This window comes from Ovis canadensis, chromosome 6 (genome assembly GCF_042477335.2).
Source record: "Ovis canadensis isolate MfBH-ARS-UI-01 breed Bighorn chromosome 6, ARS-UI_OviCan_v2, whole genome shotgun sequence".
NCBI lineage: Eukaryota > Metazoa > Chordata > Mammalia > Artiodactyla > Bovidae > Ovis > Ovis canadensis.
Genome location: NC_091250.1, coordinates 118,383,960 through 118,389,385, shown reverse-complemented (window position 1 = coordinate 118,389,385; position 5,426 = coordinate 118,383,960). Strand labels below are relative to the sequence as shown.

The 5,426-nt window shown below is 40.2% G+C and overlaps 1 non-coding gene across 1 annotated transcript; it reads right to left on the bottom strand.

The window, feature by feature from the left end:
• Window positions 1-496: 496 nt before the first annotated feature.
• On the bottom strand, window positions 497-925 carry LOC138443036 (small Cajal body-specific RNA 2). The gene has a single exon (XR_011257965.1). It is a non-coding gene; the product is annotated as a small Cajal body-specific RNA 2 (non-coding RNA).
• Window positions 926-5,426: the final 4,501 nt, after the last annotated feature.

The following is a 5,426-nucleotide window of genomic DNA, read 5'->3' as shown; positions in this document are numbered from 1 at the left end:
GGCTGAGTAATACTCCATTGTGTATATGTACCACAGCTTTCTTACCCATTCATCTACTGATGGATATCTAGGTTGCTTCCATGTCCTGGCTATTATAAACAGTGCTGCGATGAACATTGGGGTACATGTGTCTCTTTCAATTCTGGTTTCCTCGGTGTGTATGCCCAGCAGTGGGATTGCTGGGTCATAAGGTAGTTCTATTTGCGATAGATATTTGAGGAAACTGTAAATTTACTTATACATGTTTGAGAGAATATGCTTAACCTGGCATAAAATTTGAGTTTGTTCTAGCATTATTTTACTTCTGTTATTTCCTTTCTCAAATATACAGTATATACGAAATAAACCTTAAAAATTAAAAGCATGTTAGGTTGCAATGCCTACTAATGAGCTGCAGGGGGTGTCCTTTTATTTACTGACGGTACCTTGAAAGTAGAAATGGGAGCTGAGAAACAATTAAACTGGTTACTTCTTTTTTTTTTTTTTTTTTTTTGGCTCAGATCAGAATCGCCTCGATAATCAATGGCGCGGGACAAGCCCGGCCTCGTCTATCTGATCAATTCATCACTTCTGAGCGCCGGGCCCCACAGGACCGGCTCCGGAACCTCCGGGGCCACGGCGTTGCCACCGCCCAAGGGGCCTCGCTGCACAGCGCCCCGAGGAAGGGCTTCGCAGGAGGGAAGCTTTTCATTTCGAGTCGGCCCGGCGGGGCTGGAGTCCCAACCCGATCAAATAAGATCAACGTGTAGGCCGGGGGAGGGGTGCAGGGGCGGGCGCACGCACTCACACATTCACGCACCCACTCAGACATTCACGCATCCACTCACACACTCGGCCTACACGCGCACCCCCCACCCCCACACACACAACACCACACAGCAATTCACTGCCACCTCACTTCCAGCCCGCTCTCCCTCCGGTAGAACTGGTTACTTCTGACATAGAGAACAGTCTGGTGGTTGAAGGTGGCTGGGGAGGTGGTTGGAGTGGGAGGTTGTGGTTAGCAGGTGTAAGCTATTGTGTATAGAATGGGTAAACCCAAGGTCTTACTGTGTAACATACAGAAACTTATTCAATATCCTATGATAAACTATAATGGAAAAGAGTATTTTTTAAAATATATATGTATGTATAACTGAATCTGTTTGCTTACAGCAGTAATGAGCCCAACATTGTAATTTAACTAAACTTCAATAAAAAATATAAGAATTGGTGACTATAGTTAGTAATACAGAATTGTATACTTGAAAGTTGCTGAGTAGATCTTCAGCATTCTCACCACACAGTCACACACACAGTTAACTGTGTTAACTGTTAGGTGATGGGTGTGTTAATTATCTTGATCTTGGCAATCATTTTATAATGTATATGCATATCAAAATCATCACTTTGTACACCTTAAATACATCCAATTATATTTGTAAATTATCCCTTAAAGTTTTTTTTTAAAAAGAATTTGCCTTAGTGGTTCAAGCAAAAAACAAAAAATAAAGACTAAAATTCACAAACAAGTTTAGCATTAGGAAATCAGTGCTTGAGCAAGTGTAAGACATTCTACGCTTTGAAATAATCTTTTTTTTAAATCCAGAATTTAAGTAATTTGATATTTATTGCCTTTGGTGGCTTATATGCATTCTAATTTTAGATTTTGGCCTAAAAAATGAATCTTAATTGTTTCAAGACAACTTTCACAGCTGACAGAGAGAGGCAATAATTTCTTTTTCCATATTTCTCCAAGCTGAGAATGTATACTTTCCATAATCAACTTAAATCCTCAAGGGAAAAGAGAGCTTTCCTTAGAGGAGGGAGGAAAGGGAGGACATAGTTTAGACTGCAGGGGCCAGTCACAGAACTATGCATACAGAAAGTGCTCAATAGATGTGTGTTAAATTGGCTTAAATTTAATTGAATTAGAGCTTACAATGAAATATGAATCACTGAATCAAAAAGTTTATGGATACAGTAAACCTGGGATATAAATCTTCAAAAGTTTTAGGATAAGCAAAATTGATGTCCTTTTATTTTTTACAAAAATATATCAAAATATAAAATAGGTAAATTATTGTCCTTTACTAAGGATTTAGCACTGTAATATTTATGTGAAGGATTTAGACAAATTCATGGAATCAGTCATAAAAATATTTCTGAGATTTTTGGTTTCATAAATGACACACAGGCTTATTTTTTTTTTTTTTTCACTTTTTTTTTTTTATTTTATTTTATTTTTTTTTTAGTTTTTTATTTTTTACATTTTAAAATCTTTAATTCTTACATGCATTCCCAAACATGAACCCCCCTCCCACCTCCCTCCCCATAACATCTTTCTGGGTCATCCCCATGCACCAGCCCCAAGCATGCTGCATCCTGCGTCAGACATAGACTGGCTATTCAATTCACATGATAGTATACATGTTAGAATGTCATTCTCCCAAATCATCCCACCCTCTCCCTCTCCCTCTGAGTCCAAAAGTCCGTTATACACATCTGTGTCTCTTTCCCTGTCTTGCATACAGGGTCGTCATTGCCATCTTCCTAAATTCCATATATATGTGTTAGTATACTGTATTGGTGTTTTTCTTTCTGGCTTACTTCACTCTGTATAATCGGCTCCAGTTTCATCCATCTCATCAGAACTGATTCAAATGAATTCTTTTTAACGGCTGAGTAATACTCCATTGTGTATATGTACCACAGCTTTCTTATCCATTCATCTGCTGATGGACATCTAGGTTGTTTCCATGTCCTGGCTATTATAAACAGTGCTGCGATGAACATTGGGGTACATGTGTCTCTTTCAATTCTGGTTTCCTCGGTGTGTATGCCCAGAAGTGGGATTGCTGGGTCATAAGGTAGTTCTATTTGCAATTTTTTAAGGAATCTCCACACTGTTCTCCATAGTGGCTGTACTAGTTTGCATTCCCACCAACAGTGTAGGAGGGTTCCCTTTTCTCCACACCCTCTCCAGCATTTATTGCTTGCAGATTTTTGGATCGCAGCCATTCTGACTGGTGTGAAGTGGTACCTCATTGTGGTTTTGATTTGCATTTCTCTAATAATGAGTGATGTTGAGCATCTTTTCATGTGTTTGTTAGCCATCCGGACACACAGGCTTAGAATCACTCATATTTATGAAGTCTATAATCCAGGTGTTCTGGATTCCTAGTTAGACCCTTTATATCAGAGCACACCTCCTCTTCAGAGGGTTTCTACCTCCTCAGGAAAGCTCAATGGATCGGATTTATGCTTGAAAAATCATCCAAATATGAATCATTTTAATAAATCTTTAATGAATAGAGGTCTCATCTATTATTTTCTGATTGCTTCTACTTTCCTACTTTTTTTTTTAAAGACAAAGTTCTTTTTTAAAAATAATGTATTTATTTATTTTGGTCCTGCTGGGTCTTTGTTGCTCGTGCAGGCTTTCTCTAGTTGTGGTGAGCAGGGGGTTACTCTTCGTTGTGATTCATGGGGTTCTCATCAGTGGCTTCTCTTGTTTCAGAGCACACACTCTAGACACGCAGACGTCAAGAGTTGCGGCACACAGGCTCAGGAGTTGCAGCTTGTGAGTCCCAGAGCTTGGGCAGCTTCCGGAGCTTAGTTGCATGTGGAATCTTTCTGGACCAGGGATTGAACCCGTGTCCCGTACATTGGCAGGTGGATTCCTATCCACTGTGCCACCAGGGAAGTCCCCTACTTTTTTTAAAGTGACATTATAAATTAGCATGAAGTTGAAATGTCAATTGGACTGAAGCAGATAAACCTTTTGTTTTAATTAATAGAACTTAATAGGGTGATCCTGTAACAGCCCAAAGACCTCATATATTATGCTGAGTAAAGAAAGACTTTCTTCTTGCTCTTACAACAAATGCTGTACGCTTGTGCAGTGCAGGAATTCAAGTGCCACTGAGCTCTCCTGGTGTCCACAGCTACACGGCTGGTGCAGTTTGTGGTGCCCTCCTAAAGCCAGTCAGGGATCCCTGCGGCTCCAGATTTTGTCCTGGGGAGAATCCTAGTCTGTGAATCATGTGTCATAGTCTTGGATCAGGATAATGCATTCTGATCTGTTTTGCCTCCTAAAGAACAGAACTGGGTACCTAGGAAATTGTAACTTCTGCCTCTAAGCAGAGCAGAGAAGTCTGGACCCTATTTGAAGCTTTTGTTCTTTGTTTTGGTCAGAAAATTATGTGTTTAAGGTACAGAAACATAATCCATTGACCTCAAATAAAATGAGTAGGTAGTTAATGTAAGCATGCAAGTGAAAATCTCATGGACAAAGGGACACAGTCAAGGCAGGTGACCTGGAGAACTCAAAGGAGGTCAGGAGTGAAACTGACCTGGGTTAAGCCTGTCTCTGCAACTTACTAGTCATATAACTGTAAGCAAGTCATTTTGTAACCCTATAAACTCTTTCCCCGCTATACTGCACTAGGGAAACTACTGTCTTCTTCCCTCCTAACCTATGAGGATCCAATGTTATGGAAGATGGCCAAGAATGTTGGCTGGGGTAGAGTAGCTTCCCAACAGTATGCTTTAAATTGGCTCAATACTTTAAGTATGACTCATGGGACACTCACAGGGCATCACCATTCCTAGAAGTAGAAGTAAAAGAGATGGTTTAGTGAGTAGGCGATGGATTACATTTTGGATATGCTGGAATTTTCAACTGGACAGGATATTCAGGTAGGAAGATCCCACAAACCAATGGAAATGCAGGATATAAATTCAGAAAGAAGGCAAGGCTGGCTAGAGAATCAGATGTGGGGCCTATCCAAAGAGAAGTGATAATTACATTAGTGAGAATACAGCCATTGAGAGTGCTGGGATAGAACAAACAGAAGAAGAGCATCTCAATTTGGGCACACACAAACTTCAGGGGAGGAAGAAGGAAACATGGGAAGGAGTGGATAGAGAAGTGAGAGAATTAGGAAGGTGCTAGTATAGAAGGCTCCCCTGGTGGCTCAGCAGTAAAGAATCCACCTGCAATGCAGGAGATAATGGGTTCGATCCCTGGGTCAACAAGATCCCCTGGAGGAGAAAATGCCAACCCACTCCAGTAATCTTGCCCAGAAAATCCCATGGATAGAGGAGCTTGGTGGTGTTGCAAAGGAGTCCAACACATCTGAGCAACTGAAGAGCAGGTACAGAAGTATATATAGGGCTTTTAGGGCTGTTAAGTTCTTTGGTGATTTTAAAGTTTTTCAGATGAACTACTTTATCATTCGCTTTGAGTTGGTATCATTCCTAGAGAAGTTTTGGGTGTAGCATGAAAAAAGTGTAGGCTGCATCTGTGATTTACGTATTAAGTTAAAAGAAACAAAGCATTGCTCCTTCAAAGTGGCAGGGATATATATACTGTATATATGATGAGAAATTAACTGTCTTTGAAAAGGGCAGTTGCCAAAATATTTACAAGTATACACACTAAA